The sequence below is a fragment of the Pelmatolapia mariae genome, linkage group LG16_19 (genome assembly GCF_036321145.2).
Source record: "Pelmatolapia mariae isolate MD_Pm_ZW linkage group LG16_19, Pm_UMD_F_2, whole genome shotgun sequence".
Taxonomy (NCBI): Eukaryota; Metazoa; Chordata; class Actinopteri; order Cichliformes; family Cichlidae; genus Pelmatolapia; species Pelmatolapia mariae.
The window spans coordinates 37604131-37623758 of NC_086241.1; the positions used below are offsets into that span (position 1 = coordinate 37604131).

Genomic DNA, 19628 nt, shown 5'->3' on the forward strand with positions numbered 1-19628 from the left:
CTGGAGAGCTTTTTGGTCCTTCACACAGCTGTTTCCAAACCACGATGTCATGTTCTGTGTGAGGATGCTCTCCACAGCGCCTGTATAGAAGATCCTGAGGATCTTTGGAGAGACCCTGAACTTCCTCAGTTGTCGTAGGTGATACAGGCGCTGCCTAGCCTTTTTGGTCTGGACCTGAATGTGGGCAGCCCATGTCAGGTCTGAGGAGATGTGGACGCCAAGATACTTAAAGGACTGCACCCTCTCCACTGGAGCTCCATTAATGATAATGGGCTTGTAGTCTCTGTGCTGACTCCTTCTGAAGTCCTCCACCAGCTCCTTGGTCTTGCCGACGTTCAGCTGGAGGTGGTTGTCCTGGCACCATGATGCCAGATTCTTCACTTCGTCCATGTAGGCCGCCTCATCGCTGTTGGAGATGGCACCCAACACCACTATGTCGTCAGCAAACTTCACAATGGTGTTGGAGCCGTGGGTGGCCACACAGTCTGAAGTGTAGAGGGAGTAGAGCAGTGGCGAGAGGACACACCCCTGTGGTGCTCCTGTGTTGATGGTGATGCTGTCGGAGACACACCTACCCACCCTCACCACCTGAGTTCTGCCAGTGAGGAAGTCCAACACCCACGCACACAGACGGCTGTTGAGTCCCAGATCCCTCAGCTTTGTGAACAGTCTGCTGGGCACTATTGTGTTAACGCTGAACTGTAATCAACAAACAGCATTCTCACATAGTTACCCTGTTTCTTGTCCACGTGGCTGAGGGTGGTGTGCAGGACGTGGGCGATGGCGTCCTCAGTGGATCTGTTGGGTCGGTAGGCGAACTGGAGCGGATCTGTGGTGTCTGGGATGGAGGAGGAGATGATGTTCTTCAGCAGCCTCTCAAACGCCTTCATTACTACCGAGGTCAGCGCAACTGGCCGGTAATCGTTCAGGGATGAGGGTTTGCTGTTCTTGGGCACCGGGATGATGGTGGATCTTTTGAAGCATGTGGGGACCACAGACTTCGCCAGGGACTCGTTGAAGATGTAAGTGAACACACCTGCTAGCTGGTCAGCACAGCAGCGCAGCAGACGGCCGGTGATGCCGTCTGGCCCCGCCGCTTTCCTTGTGTTCACTCTCCTCAATGCCGCTCGGACGTCATGCTCCGCGATGCTGGTCACCGGTCTCTGGCGGTAGATGGCATTAGCCGCCTGGCTAACCTCGAAACGGGCGTAGAACTGGTTCAGCTCATTGGTGAATGCAGAGTCGGCGTTGATCGGCGCAGTGTCCCTGGGTTTGTAGTCCGTAATGGTGCGTAGTCCGTGCCACATACTCCGTGTGTCGCCCTGGAGGAAGCGGGACTCCACACGCTCCCGGTACCGGCGTTTAGCATCTCTCACCGCGCGCCGCACGCCGTATGAGGCTGCTTTGTAGGCGCTCATATCGCCAGTGGCGAGACCCGCGTTGTAGGTGGCGGTCCTGGCGTTTACTGCAGCGCGGATCGATCTGTCCATCCACGGTTTCTGGTTTGGGAATGTGGTGACTCTCGCAGTGGGGATAATCTCCTCCGCTAGCATATTGACGAAGCATACTGCTACTTCCGTAAACTCGTTGATGTCGACTGCGCATGCTCTGAACATGTCCCAGTCGACGTCGTCGAGTGCGTCCTGTAGCGTAGCTTCTGATTGGGCAGACCACCGTTTCACCTCCCTCGTGGTTACTTCTTCCCTGCGTATGTTTTGTTTATACTGGGGAATGAGGAAGATGGCGTTGTGGTCAGACTTCCCAAAAGCCGGGTGTGAGACAGCTTTGTAGCCCTGCTTGTATGGCGTGTAGCAGTGATCCAAAATTCGATCCCCCCTCGTTGGACACGAGACATGCTGGTAAAAGTTTGGCATGACTTGTCTGAGGTTCGCTTTATTAAAGTCTCCTGCTACAATGAGGGCTGCGCCCGGCCCGGGACAGAGAAAAGTATCTTAATAAAGTAATCTGAACATATCTGACGTATGGATTTAATGTATGAAAAGGCCACTTACCTCCATGTACATCCAAGGGGAGAGGTGGTTTCAGGACCTTCTTCCAAATGCCATAGAACTGCACCTTCGAACAAAACTCTGCCCATCGACCCTTCATTTGATCTATGTATTTGCAGTTGAAGCCACCAACAATGTGACGCAGTTCATCCATCGCCTATGACAAAGTTGTGCTCAGTTAGTCAAGAACTAACTAAACCTATCCAGAGAAAGCAAGGAATGTAACTGAAGGTAGTTGAACTTACATTTCGTATGTCTTTGAAGCACGGGTATGCTTCAAATATTTTTCTGGGCCTGTCTTCTTCCCTTGTAACATCTGCGTCAATAAAAGCTCGTCTGGCCTCAAACTCCAGGTCCAAAATTTGAGCAACGTCACTTTGGTTGGGTTTTGCATTGGGTTTCCTGTACATGTTGCTCAAGGTTTTCTAATGCCTTGCCTGCATCTTCAGGCTGTCATGGTCTGCTAGGGAAAGCAAAGAGCAATTGTAAGACATGGTGTAACTAGACTTCACAAAATTCAGATTTTTCTAATAAGTCATTTCTAGTAAGGTTGCATGGTTGTTTTTAAGTTATTGTTTTCAGTATAATATTTATGAGAATTAATGTTTAGGTTAAATATGTTTGAGTAATGAACTGACCCTATATGTCCTGATCATTTCACTTTGTGTCCTTTTGTTATAATGATCATGGATTTATGTTAATTGTTAGTTTGAACAGAATCAAATATTAAAACCAAAGTTTAAGATGCCCGTGAATAAAACTGTGGTGAAAATAAGGTAAAGGTTGTTTACTGTGTATATCGTTCACATCAGTGTGGACAGTGATTATAAGCTGATGGATAAAAATCTTTTAGGTAATTTGATCTATGACAGAAACACTGTGATAAGGCATGATAGATGTAACCAGCAAGAGGATTTACATGTGTAAATAATCAGCACTGAATAACACCCACTACAACACAAAGTGTTAAAATACTTACTATGGCTAACTGGCAAACTGGAATGAGGGATCTATCATATGTTGATTTTACACACCAACTTGAGTTAATGCCAAACCACTATGATTTATGGAATAAACACTTAGAACGGGGTTCATTGCTGCAGCCATATTTTGGAAAGAGCTGTAAGAGGAACCACAGTCAGACTGAGAGGTAGATAAGGGTGATGGTGGACTTACCAACAACATCATCTGGAGGTGCAGTTGATGGACCTATATCAGCCCTGGGTGCAATGCATGAGGCTGACTTGGATAATAGTGGTAAAGCCAGGGTAGTCTTGTTTGACGTAGTTGGTACAGTGGAGGGTAGCGGCAATTGGGATTCTTTCTCTGAGGAAAAAACAGAAGATGAACATAATTTAATAACAGGGAATAGCTAGAAAGTTAAGGAAAATACTCAACACTGTATAAATCTTGTGATGTACTCTGAACAGATAACTGAGGGCAGGTGGTCTCTTTGAAGTTTTATATGTCCAAAAGTCATTAGTACAGCAGACCAAAGTACACACCTGCATTTGAGTTATCCTCGCTGAGGTCATCATTGCTCTCAAGAAGTATGGTATAGTCACTTGAACCACTTGCTTCACCACTTAGGTCACCTTCAGTCCCATTGTCTGTGTCATCTGAGCTGAAAAGAGTCTTCCTGAGCCTGCCTCGTTGCGGCATGGAGCCCTGCCTCTTCCTTGGAGACTTCATATTTTGGAGTCGTTTGTACAGTTTGGTGTAGATGGTCAGCTGTGGTAAAATAATATATATTTGTACATCCTTTTATTATCTCACTCAATTTTAGATATTGTAGTGGGTAAAGAATGACTTACGTATGGCATGTGTGTGTCAGCATCACGTAACATGGGGTAATAGTCGACAATCTTCTGTGACATTGCTCTCATTTCGAGTTTGGAGGGGTATCTTACTTCTTTCCCCATGGGACTAGCACGGAGGATTGCAACCATGCTGGTGACTGTGTTCCTTACAAGTCTGCAACAGAGCTCCTTCGACATCTTACAGTCCAGTTCTTTATTTCCTTTCCACTGTGGAGCAATGCAAAGTACTGACTGCGCACCATGTCCAACTCTGAATCTATATACACCACATACTCTGGTGGGTCTGGCATTTTCATTTTTTTGTCAGCAGTGTAGGAAATGGGAGTGGAAGTTTGAGGCTGACATTGTGACACATCAAAGCCTAAGGGGTTACTCTCGCTTCGATGGCAAGTGTTGGCATCTTGGTCAGTACTCTTAAACTATAACAGTTAACAAAAATACACAATTAGGCAAATTAATGCTAGACAATATGGACAGTAATCATCTTCTTAGTGGTATAATGTGTATTTACCTTTTGGCTGATAAAATCCCAAATCTTCTTTCTCCGGAAGAAATTTTCATGGCCCGGAAAAAGATCCTTTAGGTCATCCCGGGTAAAGCTTCTCAAAGCTTCCTCATCAATATTCGCAGCTGTAAAAGAGAAAAACAACTTTAAAAGTGATATTTATTTCTCTTTTCCTGGGCGTGGCTTATTACATATTGAGGTCATTTTTTGTCAATAAATGTATTTTAGCAATAAGTAATAATAACAGGATAAAATGTCAAACTTTAAACATGTGTTAACTAGAATACAATACAATAAAATTTTATCAAATATTTGGCAATGCAATAAAACTATTTTTGGCTGTCTTCAAGAATGATGTTCCAAGTCTATTTTGGCAAAAACAGCTCAAGGCTATAATGTGGATAAAGTTCAGAGTAGAGTACAATCCTAGCTCCAAGTTTCAGAAACGATGCTAACAGATGCTAAGGCTGCTTAGCTAACATACCAAAATAACTGAAAAATAAGACTTACCCTGCAACACAGACAGTATGGCATCGTCAAACTTGTCCATGCCGTGACAGCAGTTCTCTGGTTCGGTTCCAAAGCCTCCACTCACAGTACCTGGAAATATCCTACGGCTTAAATAAGATCATTTAGCTAAAGTTAGCACATTAGCTAGATTGCTAACTAGCAGCCCTCACAAAACACGACTTTATCTCAATAACACCGTTGTACCATAGTATTTTTCAAATCAACTTAATGTTACCAACCTTAAATTACTGTTCGCTTTGTTTAAATAAATAATTTTGATCTTCGTAACGGTCCTGACGGTTAACAAAGCAGGGGAAAAGATTTTGTCCCGCGTGAAAGTAACGTCACGACAGGAACTGAGAATGCGCATGCGAAAATTATTTATATTTAATTTTTTTTAAGTAAAAAAATAAAATAAAAATATAAATTCAGTCTTAAACACTTATTGCCTAAAAATAAATATAACTGATGTAATTTAAACCTGAAAAATTGGGTAATTAAGGATACATATATTTTTAAAATTGCCTACCTTTCCCATGGTCCCACACTCTCATCTGTGGCCTTCAGTGGAGAGCGGTAAAGCTGCATTTCTACAGCGGGAAAACAGTTCACCATGGCGCTCTGGAGATGTGTGATCTGTTTTATCTTTGTTTCTTTAACTCTGAAGGTGCTCCTTAGCCACATAAATGCAGCTCATGGTCGAAGGCAGGATTTTTGGGTTTACTGTGGAATAGATGGCTGTGAACAAGATTTCAGAGTTTTTAACTCATTCTTTCGCCACATTAAACGGACGCACCCTCTGTATTTGACGAATGGAAGCCCACCAAGAGGATGGAGGATCCCCCCAACATCCCACTCTTTAGGATCGGAAAATTTTGGTGTTTCAGTCTTTGCCAACTGTAGTACTACAACAACAACCAGCACCGTGGAAATATCAACTGGTGGATCTTTGCCTGAAGTGCAGGAGCCTCAGGTTGTTGACAGCCCGATCACGGTAAGTGTTAAACTAAATAAAATGTAGTGTGGCTTCTGATGACAAATTTAGCCATGTCTAACTCCTGGTATTTGGTCCTATATTACTTTTAATCCTTTTCTCCATTTTTAATCAAGAGAAATTTAACGAGATCTCGCGATATTATACCGCTAGATATTGCTCTTCAAACTGTTACAAGCGATTTCCACTATGGTTGGATTTTAAATCACCAGAATGAAATTAAAAATAAATAAACAGAATAGCAGTTCAGTGTAAATAGTAAAGGCTATGCTGCAGCCGGAGCAGGCACACACTCTGCGGCTGGCATGTCTCCTGATGAAGTTTGCATCAAAGACACTCTCAGCGCGTTTAAATCGTTCAATGTGGCAGCAATTTGGGTATCTCGTAGGAATTATAAGTGGTGAATACAGTTTCAGGTAAGACACAGAGTGTTTGGAAGCACTGTAAAAAAAATCTGTTGGCCAGAAATATTGCCAAAACATGGATAAGAATGATTTTCTTGAAAATTAAATAAATTAATAAATGCATACAATAAAATATATCCATATACTAATACTAACATAAATTCTAAGTGCAAATCTAAATTATGTGATTTAAAAATACATAAATAATTTAATAAATACAACAAACATGTAAAGAAACTAATATCTAAGTGCGAACAAAAATTCATTATTTAAAAAGATAAAATCTCGTTCTCATGAATCCAATCCCTAGTCTCATCAAAATAATGGACAACCCCTTTTTTATTATTTCTTTGTCTTTGATTTCTTTTCCATTTCTTTTTTCTTTATTCCAAAGAATGAATATTATATTATCTTATATTATATTGAATATTCACAACTGTAACACTAATCACTGTCATGCACTTTGTTTTTTAATGGACCAATCATTAGGTGTAACTCATTATACCTGTTATGTAAGAATTTCTATAATTGGCCAGGAGTTTGGAGTAACTTTGTTTTTCTGCTCTAAAGGAAGAAGCTGTTACTACAACATCCTTTACCAGACACGATATTACCAGATCTGCTGCAGCTTTTGCTATCAGTGTTCAAGAACAGTGCCACTTATCACAGGTATGTTATAGTCTTACATAAGGCAATCAATGTCTTAGTTGTTCATAATGGCATTCAGAATTTTTTTTTATATAAATGCAGAATAAGTTACTTTTGTTTCAAATGTTTTCACAGAGAACGGTCAAACATATCATCTCAGGAGTGCAACAATATCAGGCTGTTCTTTTGGATACGCTCAAGGAAAGATTGAAGACAGTGTTTGAAGATCATGCCGAGGGAATCACTCAGCTTCAAGATGAGGCTTTGGCTACATTTGATAAATTCATGGATCCTTTCTCCACCATTGCATATGGACAGAGCAGAGCCATAGGGGAAATGTTCTGTCCAGTCAACGCAGAGGAAGTAGTAGTATCCCAGAAGATATGTTGGGTAAAGCAAGGTCTTTCAAGGGTCATGTCCATAAGGAACAAAAGTTTTTACTATGTACCATTAATTGAAAGTCTAAAGCAGTTAATGACTAATGAGAGAATCTTTACCATGTTGAACACTGCACCACAAAGAAGCAGAGAGGGATTCTTCTATGGTTTTAGAGACGGGTCCCTCTTTACATCTCACCCCTTGTTTTCTCAGAGGCCAAATGCATTGCAATTAATACTGTACACAGATGAAATTGAAATATGTAGCCCCTTAGGGTCCCATGCTTCTGCAAACAAATTGGTCATGTTTTATTATACTTTAGGAAATATTGATCCAAAATTTAGGTCAAAGTTAGCTGCAATACGGCTTCTTGCTATTGCTAAAGCAAATGACATTTCTCAGTGGGGTATTGATGTTGTACTGAAAAGAATACTTCAAGATCTGTCACTGCTTTACAATGGTGTAAGGATTGAAATGTCAAATGGTGAAATTGAATTGTTTGGTGCTGTTATAGCCATTTGCGGAGACACGCTAGCCCAGCATGAGATTGCTGGCTTTAAAGAAGGGATTGGTTTTGCTTATAGCAAATGTAGACACTGTGAATGCAACTTTGATGATATGCAAAGTGTTTTTGAGGAGAAGAAGTTTGTTCAAAGAACCCTGGAGAAACATATCAGGCAGTGTTTTGAAATAGATAAAGCAAGCACAGATTTATTGAAAGCGTCCCTCAAAACTACTTATGGAATTAATAGAAGAAGCAGACTAGTTGATGTTCCTGCATTTGACCTGATCAAACAAACTCCCCAGGACATAATGCATGTTATTTTTGAAGGTGTTGCATCAATGGAAGTTAAATTTGTATTAAAACACCTAATTCTCTCAGCGCAATTGGAATTAGACAAGTTTAATTCAGACATTCAAAATTTTCCTTACTCACCTCTTGAAATACGGGATAAACCATGTCCTATTAGCTTTGGCACTTTAGCGGCTAACGACAACAAATTGAAACAGTCTTGTGGACAGATGCTAATTCTTTTAAAAATATTACTTTTTCTTTTGTATGGTGTGGAGAGTGAGTATGTTGTATTTATTAGAAAGTTAATTATGATAGTTCAAATAGTTCTTGCTCCCATTATTTCTTTAGAAACTGTATTGCAACTGAGAAGTATGATTGAAGAACACCTGTATCAGTTCAAGCAACTTTTTCCCGAAGCCAATATAATACCTAAGCAACATTATATGTTGCATCTTCCCAGTCAAATCTTATCCCTTGGACCTTTAATAAGGAGTATGTGCATGCGCTTTGAGGCAAAGCACTCCTATTTTAAACAGTGGGCTTCTAAGTTAAATTTTAAAAATGTTTGTAAATCCCTAGCAAACCACAATCAATTTCTTGAGTGTTGTCAAAATGAAATAGGCACTGAACATCCTATTTTTGCAAAAGAAAAGGAATCCGGGCCAGTATCAGCTGTTAAAAATAATGAATATGTTAGGAAAAAAATTAAAGAATTTTTTGGAATAGATGTCATGCAGTCTGTTGCCTCAGTGAAATGGTATGTTCTAAATGGCAATAAATACATTACTTGGAAGTCCATGATTATTGCAGATGTGGATGGCACTTTCCCTGTGTTTGGACTGATAAAGGATATCTTTTTGATTGACTCATCTTTTATTGCTTTTGAGTACCAACGCTATGAAACTTTGAATTTAAATGAAGACTTATTGGCATATGAAGTAACTGTGCCCATTGTTGCTCAAGCTACAGAATTAGCCCATGAGCTCATTGATTATACTTCATACTTTTCTATTAGTTTTAGGGACAGTGTGTTTGTGCCAATAAAATACAGTCTTTCTGATATTATTTCCCATAGAAATCACCCTTAAGATTAGGGTTGCACCAAGTATTGGCTTAGTGTAGTTTGTGATGATATCAGTTGACAGTCATTAAATGTTCCCTAAACCAATGTCAATGTTGTACCACATAATGCTGGCATGCTGGGACAAACAGCTGTCTTTGAAATGTGATTTGTATCATAAATTGTGGTTAATTTTTTTCCCTTATATGTACAAATTTGAAGTCAGACATGATTTTGAATAAATCATATTTTCAACAGATGCCTTGTGTGAATTTCCTAAATCAAGTAAATTGAGTTTGTCACTTCATCTTGAAACAAGTGATTTTTTGAGAGACATCTGGTGAGAGACCTAATGTAGGCTATTTTAAGAGTTATTCTTCCCATTTCTGGATTTCTGTACTAATATAGACACAATTATATGGTTATTCTCGATTTAAGTTTATTATCTAAAATCCAGACTTAGAAACAAGTAAATCATTTTTAAAACAAGGCAAATTATCTGGCCTGTCTAAAAATAAGATTTTAAATCATGGCAAGCACCAGATAATTTGCAGTGTACTGACTGCGATCTGATGGCAGTCTGTGTGTCTGTAAGTTAGATAGCAGTTATTTACAGAGTGATTGCAGTTAGTCTGAGTCGGACTGTGATTGTGTGGCAGATGGCACCACCGGGCAGTCGCCGTGGGTTTGAAAGTTGTGCCCCGAGGTTATGGGTGTCGCCTGCTCAGGCTACGTCCACACTAGCCCGGAGAGATTTAAAAACCGCGTTTTTGTCTGAGAACGCTCCGCGTCCACACTAGCGTTTTCAGTCGTTGTCACAGAGTTGTGCGTCCACATTGAAACGGCCAGAAGCGCTTACATTCCAGTCCTGCGCAAAAGCGAGTGAGAATTAAAGAATTTGAAGAAAAGCTCTCTGGAGCATGTACAAACTGATATTAATCTTTTTTAGGGCTGTCAAAATTGAGAGCAATCAAAACAACTGCTGTGTAATGCCCTCCGCTATCTTTGTTTAATTGGTCACATGACTGCATCACATGACTAAAATGCGTCATCCTTTTAGAAAGTCTGTGTTTTTGAGTGTCCACACTGCGACAGCAGCTCCGTTCTGAAATGTCTTCGTTTTCGAGAGCGTTTTCAAAACGCTGCGTTTTTCCTTGAGGAAAACGCCGTTTCAGTGTGGACGGGAGGCCAAAATGGGGAGAAAACGATGCGTCTTCGTTTGAAAACGCATTAGTGTGGACGTAGCCTCAGTCTCTTGGCAACCAGTTAGTCGCTGCAGCTGCTTTCATTCGATCTCTGACTGCAAAGAAATAAAATCAATCTTCTGATTTTCAAAGGTCAAACATGAGCAGTTCAAATCCTTTCTTCCAGTTGTGGTAGTGTAAGCGTTAGGAATGCAGTCCGCCCAGGCAGGTTTGCTGACCTCCTTCTTTGCTCTTCTTCCTCCTAGCAGCAGTTTAACCCAGTAGCTCAGTGACGTTGCATTAAGTGCCCGAGAAGGTGTTGACTCTGTGTTTGCAGCATAGGCGAGTGCTGTGAATCTTCCTGACAGTTCTGCAGTGTGACCACTGCAGCATCACTGTATGAGCTTTTGAACAGTGCTATGTTGGTGAACCTAAAACCTAAGCAGGCTTGTGTTTGCCGTTCAGCTCGGCTCCAGCAGGCTGTCACAATCAGCAGCCGGCCTTCAGATTGCAGTGCCTGGATGTACACTGAGGTGGCATTGTTAAAGGTGCCACTGGCTCTGTCCTCCATGCAGAGGGGGTTACCGCATACGTGAGTGAAAACTGTGACTTGGGACAAACTTTTCTGTCCTCATTCAAACTGTGCCGACACATATTCTAGTTAAGAAAGTGCCCGCTGGAATATGACAGCTAGCTAAAATAGAGCAACAGATGCTTTCATTTTCCACGCTTGAACCAGCGAGTGCTGCGCTTGTGCCGATGGTCACCAGTGGAGAAATGACACTGTGGCACTGAGGAAATACTGTGTTTGCTGTGTCAGCAGCCATGTTGGATGTAGAGGAAATAATACGCTGACATGTGAACAGGGTTTCCTGCAGTGCAGGTGTCAGCTTACTTCCAGGAATCGTGATATTTTGAAACAGCAGTTAGAAAATCAGAAAAGTAAATCCATGTGTATCATTTTAATCCAGTGACAAAATGATTTTTCATCCATGTTTATGTGAAGTTCAGTTTAGTTTGAACGTTTCCAGTTTCATTCTGTCTGATTGGATGTGCCCTCTGGCAGCGCGTACCCTTCCGAATAACAATTTAAGGAAAAAAATGGCACGCTGCAGATTTAACCCTAGGGCGTGTGTGCTCGTCTGCGCGCTCTTCTGCGTGCTCTTCTGCGCGCTCGTCTGCGCGCTTTTCTGCGCGCTCTTCTGCGTGCTCGTCTGCGTGCTCATCTGCGTGCTCTTCTGCGCGCTCGTCTGCGCGCTCTTCTGCATGCTCGTCTGCGCGCTCTTCTGCATGCTCGTCTGCATGCTCGTCTGCGCGCTCGTCTGTGTGCCAGCTCAGTAGTCGGTATAAAAGGATGCATGTAGGAACGTCTAATAATAATCCTGTGTATATCTGCTGATGTCTTTATTCTTAAAGCATTTTATTCTGTGTGCCTGGCCGGGTTCTCCTGACAGCGTGGGACAGTAGACTCCTGCAGCTGCTGTGGACTGAACAGTGCTGACGGGTGCCGCGGTGCTCTAAATAGGTGTGTTGGGGGTTTCTACCAGCCCCTGCCTCAAGCTTCTCACTTTCGAACATGTCACACGCACACTGGTGTTTTTATAGCTACGAGGATGCTCACTGACACCACCGAGTCCCTAAACCCAAAGCAGGGATTATTCTTGGTTGGACACCGACAGCTGCACGCGCCACACGTCAACTGTCATTGTGTTTGACTTCTTTGAAGTGTGTAGTACAGTGTCTTTGTGGAAGGCATGCCAGCATTGACATAGAGCCTCACTGTCTAATGACACATCTTAGGTCCTTGCAGGTCCTTGTGATTCAGAGCTTTTAATCATAAAGGCCTCAGCCTAATGAATTCAGTCTAAGTCTAACTTCCACAGCTGGACTAGTTAAAACTTGCACTCTTTCCAAATAGCGTTAGAGTTTGTGTGCTTTCAGGGATTTTCTGATGAACGGCACACGATGAGCTGTGGAAATGAGCTGTCGACCCGCACAATGTGTTTGTATTAGCTTTGCTCTTATTTTCTTGGAATACTTTTATCCCGTTCTTTTTGTGAGGAATTTATAAGTCATGCATTTCACTGCCAGATCTGAACTGCATGAAATGATTAGATGTGGAGTCAGAGTGAACATTTGTTTAGCTCTGGTAGACTGCTATTGTCCGTCCGTCTGTGCCTTTGTCACAGTGTCTCAGAACTGCTCCGACTGCTTGGACTAACAGGTGGCTTGATGATATTTTAGAATTATGAAGTGATTGTTTTATGTCAAACATCAATATCACATGCTCCACAAAAGCACTAACAGTGAGAGGAGGAGGCAGACGCAGGACGTCAGGGAGCTGGTTACAAGGAGAAAGCAGCATTTACAGGTGTGTCAGCAGGAGAGGATCAAATCATATCTCACCTTCTTCACATGTACAAAGAAATACTTCAACTAGCGGCTGTCGCCCTAACAGTGGCAGTTTTCCTTATAAATGAGATTAAACTTTTTTAAATGTCCATTTTTCTTCTTCACACACACATTTAAACTTGAAAACAGCAGAAAGATTTCCACATTCAACACAATGTCAAAGTACACTGCAAGATTAATGTAATCAGTTTAGTATTCAAACACATGTCACAATCTCTGAGAGCATTAGCAGCCTGGCAGCTGCTGGGTCTAAGCTGACCTCTGGGATTTCAACTCTGTCTGCTGTAATTCTGTGTTTTATGCTTGTATTTGTACCTCAGTGTGTGTTTGACATCCTTCCAAACTCAACAAAGTCAGATCAGCTGTACTGATGTATCCTAACCATGAGACGGTCGTCCCAGCTACCACAAAACTCCTGAACCTGCAGCAGCAACTCTGCAGCATCACTAATAATAGCGTTGTTATTTTGAATTCATATGACTCACTAATAGGTCACGTACAAACATGCTGCATCATCAGAATCCAGTGGGTGGAGCCTCAGTCCTGTTTGAGGAAGACTGGAGGATGAAGTCCTGCATTAGAGCATAGGAGTGTTTCAGGTCCTCTCTGCTCTAGTCTGTATTCATAACATCAAACTCTTAAAATAATAAGATTTATAATAAAAAGTCTTATTATGACTGAAGTAACAGAATGGTAGCGCCATTGTTTCCAGTGCGAGAGCTTAAAGCCTCTGTCTCTGCCCATGTTGTTTCATAAGACTTTTTAATGGGGCCCGTTTGGCAGCCGGGAATAACCAATCTGCCGGTGAGGAGAAGCAGAACTTTAATATTACAAACATATTAGCAATCCCTTCATGGCCATAGGTTGGGGAGGTAACACAGTGTTGTTTAACCTTTGCCTCTGCACAGCACTGTCAGTGTTTTGAAGTCCCCAACAGAAAATGTCAGGTACATATTCTGCTTTGTACTTGTGGGAGTAGAACAAGATATTTATATGACTGATGTTCAGGTGGTACGTCTTTATGGGCAGTCTCAGTGTGAGGTCCACGTACGTAAGGGAGGTCGTCATGAGGCTGAAAAACGTGACGTAACAGACGAATCACAGTGAGGGCAGGAATGCCAAGCCAACGTATACTTTACATCTGTGGAAGAGATTCTGTGGACACCAAAGAAGGTCTCAGGATCTGTTCATCTGCCAAACATGGTGGAGACAATGTACGGCTGTTGGTGGAAATGGATGACTGGTGTTTGACGATGGAAATGTGACATGTATGAAAAACTATTCAAGCCAAAGAATAAATAAATGAGTAAACAGAATGAGTCCAACCCTGCTGAGCTGAGTGGAAAAACCCCACAAACTATTGAAATCAGCTGGAGTAACGGCCTGGCAGAGCATCACAAAGAAGGACTCTTTAGAGATGTCCATGTTCCAGACTTGTTCAACCACTAGCTGTTTGGAAACACTGTTATTGGCTAATAATTTCTAATGCTTTCCGATTGCAACACAGCAGGATGGGGAACTATTTTAAATGACACATCAGTTTTTAATTCCTGAAAGATATAAATGCCAAGTGATATGGCACAAACATGGGAGTGCAGCTGAGGTTAACCACTTTAAGGAAGAGTACACGAAACCCAGAGGTCATCCAGACTGTGAACTCTTCTGTTTAATTTGTTGAATAGTTTAAACAGTCCCACACCAGTGTACTGTACATCACTGCCATGGGTTTACACAGTGGATTACATTTCATGTTGGAGTGTATTATCTACAATGTCATATAGCTTTAAAAAACTAGGTAAAACTTCCTGTTAGATGTCCCCCAGTATAACAAACGTGGCTAAATGACTGAGTACTGATTCACTCACTGTTGAGTGACTCTTATGCTGGCAGAATAACAGAACGGGGATGATTTGGCCTCAACCTTTGTTATATTCCCCACGTTGTGAGACTGACCGAGTTACTCCACTCTGTCAGTACACTTACTGCGTCTGTCACATACTCCCATTCTTCTCAGCACACAGATGGAAAATGAAAGACTAAAAATGTCTTTGTGTGTCCAGAACAGCTTGACAACATGTTGAAGTGTGGAACACCTTTTTCCAAACGATATGACCTCAGCTGGTGTTTTGAGGATGGTTGCAGAGAGCACTGTCCAACACTTGGTGCTTGCTATAGGATATTATAAACATGCTTTTCATGCTCATCAAAACATTTGAGCAGGCGCATTTTCCTCCTGGAAGAGATCCTTCTCATCCGGAGAGAAGTGTTTGAATCTAGGATAAAAGTTGTCTCGACTTCTGATCGACTTGCTGTGACTGTTGTGCTCCAAAAACAACCTTGTGATTGCTTCGTTGCTAGGTTACTGACCTGTAGATGAGATGGAAGATGCCGACTCGTCTGCGAGCACTCGAGAAGTAAAGTAGACGACCATAATCTGCTGGTGACCGAAGCAGCTGTGAGGAGGTGTTTGGTGTACTTTGGTTAGTAGACCTCTTTTCAGTCAGTTTCACCTACAAACTGCGAGCAGCTTGCAACAGTCAATACTTGACAACCGGTCAGGCAACACACATGTTTACTAGTGACCAGTGGTAACTATTTGCTGGCTAACTGGTCTCTAGGTCGATGTGACTGGTGGAGGATGTACACCTCTGAGTCATGTAACACTGTTGATGGGGAAACATTGTAGCGTTAGTAAAGGGCTCCTCCTCATTCATAGCGTACAGTTAGCATTACATGTCATCATCGATAAGGACGTAACATCACAGAGTCATCAGAGTCATCAGAGTTAAGTTATCCTACGGCAGTGGGAAGGTATTAACCTCTTAACATTTACCTGGTCACCAGTAACCCATCTGGGGTGAGCAGCAGGTTTAGCTCAGCATCTGCTCAGTTTTATGGATTTTTGCTTATTTGTCATAACCAAATGTAAAAGCTTACAGCTGACATGAACACATGAGCCTGAGATTAATGAGGTTAATAAACAAGCTAGAACTTTCCAAATGTGACAAACACTAAACTATAGAAGGCGTGGCTGATTTTAAACTTACTGTTTATTCATGTTTATGAGCTGTTTTGTTAGTAACTGTGCCAACAGCACTGGTCCTAAAATAAGACGCGCTCCACATGTAAGCTTTCCAGTGAACAGTTGCTGGGTTGAATGCCGCTGATGTGCCCGTGAGCACTGTGTTACTCTTTGTTCATTCCAACAACAGCCTCTTTGTTGCTTCAGCTTCCAGCTACTGATCACATGAGAGCTGCTAATGATCTTATACAAGGAAGATCACAGCATTAGTGTGACTTTGTTCGGTGAAGTGTTGACGTTTTTATACATTTGTCCACTCAGTTTGTGGACACACACACACACACACACATATCCATGTGACAGGTGAGCAGTGCGAATCTGAGAACACACACATAGTTTCACACGTTGTGTTTGTGTGTGAGGCCTGAAGTGATCACAGCATGATTGGGTCTGACCGGATGAGCCGCAGTGATGCAGTGTCGCTGATTCAGCAGCTACGCACAGATGGAGACCAGAGCGTGGACAGAGCTTCAGCAGCGTCTTTAAATGTTGGGGCCTGTCAGTTATTTTTAGGTCACACACAGGCTACACTCAGCACGGTAGATGCACACACTAGTGCCACCTGCTGACAACATATCTGGTGTGTAGACAGCCACTGTGTGTGTGTGTGCGTGTGTGTGTGTGTGTGTGTGTGTGTGTGTGTGTGTGTGTGTGTGTGTGTGTGTCACATGTAGCGGAGCTGGTCGGACTCCCTCTAAGCCAAAGGTCTTCTCTGTAGGACTACAGAGGGAGACACTGCTCTCCTCCTGCACCACATTTAGCCTGTAAGCAGGTCCCACATACGAACAACCAGCTGTGAGAGGACCAGCGTGCTTTCAACAACACTGCATGTGAGTCTCTGTCCATCTGAAGGAAGTCTGCTCTTGTACTTGATGCCTTTTCTGTCTGTGTCTGCAGGCTGATTGAATCATCACTGTGTGCTGCGCTCCAGCTGGACTGAGCTGTTAGCAGACCAAAGGTAATTGGCCTTCAAGCACTTTGAGCCCTTTAAATCGCACTGACACATTTATGTGCTGACTTGTTTGAATGGGTTCACTTTACACAGCTGTTAAGAAAAGTGATTTAGAAAATTATTTCTAGAAAAAATAAAAACAAACAGAAGAGCTGCTACAACAGGCTGCAGGCACATGGTTCATGGTGATCCCGACCGTCCTCTGCAGCCATCAGCATCACATCAGCAGAGACAGACTCACCTCTGCCTGCTGGTTCACACATTTACACCAGCTCCAGTTCAGATCCTTCGGGGGTTTCATCAGGAAGGACAAAAAGCTCTTGCTTGCAGCCCCTCGTGAATAAGTGAGCAGCCAAAAGTAGCATTATTATTATTATTCATGTATTTATTTAATTCCCAGACATAAGTAAATAAAGTATTTCTCCTCTCTACTTCTGTCACATACATGTCCAAAAGTTTATGAACTGCAGTCTTATAGTTGATCTTAAAATTTGTGTAAGGGTAAGTGGGTGGCGCCCAACAGATGGTGCAAAGTTCTGTCGTGGTTTCCAAAATAAAAAAGGGAAAAGCAGTCCCACCCCTGCTTTGAGTATTCCGGGAGAGTGGAAAAGCGCTATATAAGAATCAGTCCATCCATTTATCATTTACTCTTGGGCTTCTTGTATTGTTGTTGGTCCACTGTGAGCTCTGTGGAAAACTGAACAGCTCTGTGGCTCCAGCCTTTACCCACAGCTGGTTCTGAGTGCTGCTGGTATAAATCTGTGCTCAGTGTGAACTCCTTCCTAGAGCATGAGCCACAAGTCTTTACATTTTAATCAACAGCCTGCAGGGGTTCAGTATAAATATAATAAATAGTAGAAATTCAGTTGATATATTCAATTCAGATTTATTAATACAGCGCCAAATCACAACAACAGTCACCTCAAGGTGCTTTATATTGTACAGTAGACCCTACAGTAATACATGCAGAGAAAAACCCAACAATCATATGACCCCCTATGAGCAAGCACTTTGGTGACAGTGGGAACCTGAGCCTGACAGAACCAGGCTCAGAGAGGGGCGGGGCCAGATGTGACTTGAGCTTTGACTTTATTAAGTTTCTCTGGCATCTGAAGCACAGCTAGCATCAATGTTGCTGCTTCATATGTGCCAGTTAGCTTGTGCCGATGGTTTCAGATTAGGATTCAACTTTATGGTCATTACACATGTGTAAATAAGGGTTATGAAATACAGTGTTGAACGTTTTAAATGCTTTAGGATTTGTAGCCTGCTTTTGACAAAATGTCTCTAATGTACTAAACAGAGGACATCCTGGGCTTTCCATGGATACCTCGTGTGTTTGGGTGGCCTTTGTTACCTCGCGTCACAAAAAGAGTTTAATTCTCTTTTCCTTGGTTCTCAGCACAATGTGTTACTGGATGTAACAGTTTATTGTGCCACTCAAAAATGAATGCTGTAATGAGCAGTGTGTGTGTGTGTGTGTGTGTGTGTGTGTGTGTGTGTGTGTGTGCGTGTGCGTGTGCGTGCGTGTGTGGTTTAGGAGCCCTGAGATCACACAGCGTGTTCAGTATGTGGATGAGGCTGCTGCTCTGATATCTTTAGTTTCACACAAGTTTAAATGAACCCACAGCTGCACACAAGACACCACATGTACCACACTGGTGACATATCAAAGTGTCATATATACCAGTGTGTGGTTGTGAGGGAGTGGTTTGTGTCCCTCCTTATGGAAAGGTCAAAATACATAGAACATGAGTGAAGTTAGATCAATAGTGAAACGACCCAGTGTTTATTTAAATTCTTTTTAATATAGATTTGAACTAGGATATGTAAAGTATGAATCCAAATGCACTGGGAGTATATGCACATATACGTTACATACAAACCACAACAGGACAGAGAAGAGGACACGTTACATCTGTGTGCTCTGTGAGAACATATGACACCACACTGGTGCCCATGTGATGACTGTTTACATCAGGAATCTGTGACTGATCACATGATCAAACGTTAGCAAAGCCCTGCATGTCATCTTCTACAAGGCACCGTTCATATGCACGCAGGATTTTTAAAGTCACTCCATAACTAATAAAAATCTTGGACGAGTTTGAATCTCAAAGTCAACGTCAGAGGTCAAGTTGTTAGGAAGTCTTGTGAATGCTGTAACTAAAGGTGGATTTTTAAATTTTCCTCTTTCCTTTTTTGTTTTTCAAACCACAAATATTCAGAAAACTCAAAGGTAGAATAGCAGAGATGTGGGAACAGCACCCAACACAACATTTAACTGTATAATATTCAGCTGAATACAGGTTCATCAGAGCACAGCAGCATTTATTGCTGTGAGGCTGAAGACCCTACAGCATCCTAAATATAACAAGTGTAATTATAAAGCTTGTCTCACTATGTGGTGTCTGACATACAAACTTCTCTCCACATACGGTCTCTATGCAAGAGTAAACGTTGTTGTTTTTTCATGTTTTCGTCCTGTTGTGACTTCTTTAAGCTAAAAACAATAAACTACAAGGAACACAGCTTTGTGTCTTTGCAGCGTCGGGGTTGTCTTTGTTAGTCATGTTGTTGTAGCGTCACTGTGCCTGTCCCGGTATTCTCACCTCAGCTTTCAGCCTGCTTGTGTGCAGGGGAATTACTCAGTGAGTGTGCCACACCAGCTCTCCACTTACTCCATTCAGTCGTACAATAGAATCAACTTCCTGCTGCCTCCTGTTTGTTTCTATGGGAGCAAAAATAGAACTGTTGTTCTTTGTGCGTGTGTGTGTGTGTGTGTGTGTGTGTGTGTGTGTGTGTGTGTGTGTGTGTGTGTGTGCAGTATCATGTTACATGGCTGCAGCTGATGGGGATCTGCTGGGTCTTGAG

General features: G+C 42.3%; 1 protein-coding gene across 4 annotated transcripts in view; it reads left to right on the forward strand.

Moving 5' to 3' along the window:
• Positions 1 to 19628, forward strand: part of raph1a (Ras association (RalGDS/AF-6) and pleckstrin homology domains 1a) — a 122753-nt gene that overhangs the window by 63101 nt on the left and 40024 nt on the right. For 2 of the 4 annotated variants that reach the window (XM_063499655.1, XM_063499658.1), the window contains exon 2: positions 16700 to 16760. The exons of 1 other annotated variant lie outside the window; for it this stretch is intronic. The gene's annotated coding sequence lies outside the window, so the exon portion shown is untranslated. Of the gene's footprint in view, positions 1 to 15078; positions 15201 to 16699; positions 16761 to 19628 lie in introns of all 4 variants that reach the window. One more of the 4 variants, XM_063499656.1, reaches the window with a different exon arrangement.